The following is a 1,104-nucleotide window of genomic DNA, read 5'->3' on the forward strand; positions in this document are numbered from 1 at the left end:
AATATCTCTTTGGAACACTAGATCAGGAAGATAAAGTCGATTTGGAACAAAAAATAGAAAATTTAGCCAGCCATAGCATTCAAATGAATGAACTAAATTTGGTAATAGATGCAGTTAATAGCGGAATAAACGTTATAAACAAACTAAATGAAGAAAAAGACAGGAATCAACAAATAGAAATTTTGATATTCAATCTACAACATTTCACAGAATATATCGAAGATATAGAACTAGGTATGCAATTAACTAGGCTCGGTATATTTAATCCAAAATTATTAAAACAAGACTACCTGGAACAAATAAATTCTGAGAAAATACTAAATATAAAAACCTCCACATGGCTAAAATCCGATACCAACGAAATTCTAATAATTTCCAACATTCCCAAAGACATTACAAAAGTACCAATCTATAAAATCGTTCCGTATCCAGACGAATTAAATAACATGTTAACAGATATGACATACGACAAGTACTACATAAAAAATGAAGAAGTATTTGTTAAAGAAACTAGATTGAAAACCAATGACAATTGTATAAAAGGAATTTTAATGCAAACTCCCACTAAATGTCCATATTCCAAAACTTTTCAAAACTTTCAAATAAACTTTATTGAACCCAATATACTAATCACGTGGAATCTTCCAAAAACAACGCTAAATCAGAATTGTGTAAACCAAGAAATCATAGCGGAAGGAAATACCATTATAAAAATCTACAACTGTTCAATCCAATTAAATGAATTTACAATATCAAACACAATGTTAGATTTTGCCCAGAATGTTTATGTCAACAACAACATAACTAAAATAAAACCACTGTCGTATGTCCAAACTAATGAAATAATTATGCAATACACCACATATAGTAACCTATTACAAATAAGTCTACTAATTTCATTTGTCATAATTATATTAGTACTACTAAGTTATGTAGCTGTTAAATTTACGAAAACTTCTAAAAGAGTCACGGTTAAATGTATAAACCCTATAATAGAAGCAGAAGAGGAACCAACCTCAGCCACCGCACTTGACACCCCGTCACTATACCCGAGGGTAATCGCCTAGGGACAGGCTAATAACAAACGTTGGGGGAGTGACATAT

Source organism: Drosophila persimilis, unplaced genomic scaffold, assembly GCF_003286085.1.
Source record: "Drosophila persimilis strain 14011-0111.01,24,50 unplaced genomic scaffold, DperRS2 tig00000746-arrow-arrow-pilon, whole genome shotgun sequence".
In the NCBI taxonomy this organism is placed as follows: Eukaryota; Metazoa; Arthropoda; class Insecta; order Diptera; family Drosophilidae; genus Drosophila; species Drosophila persimilis.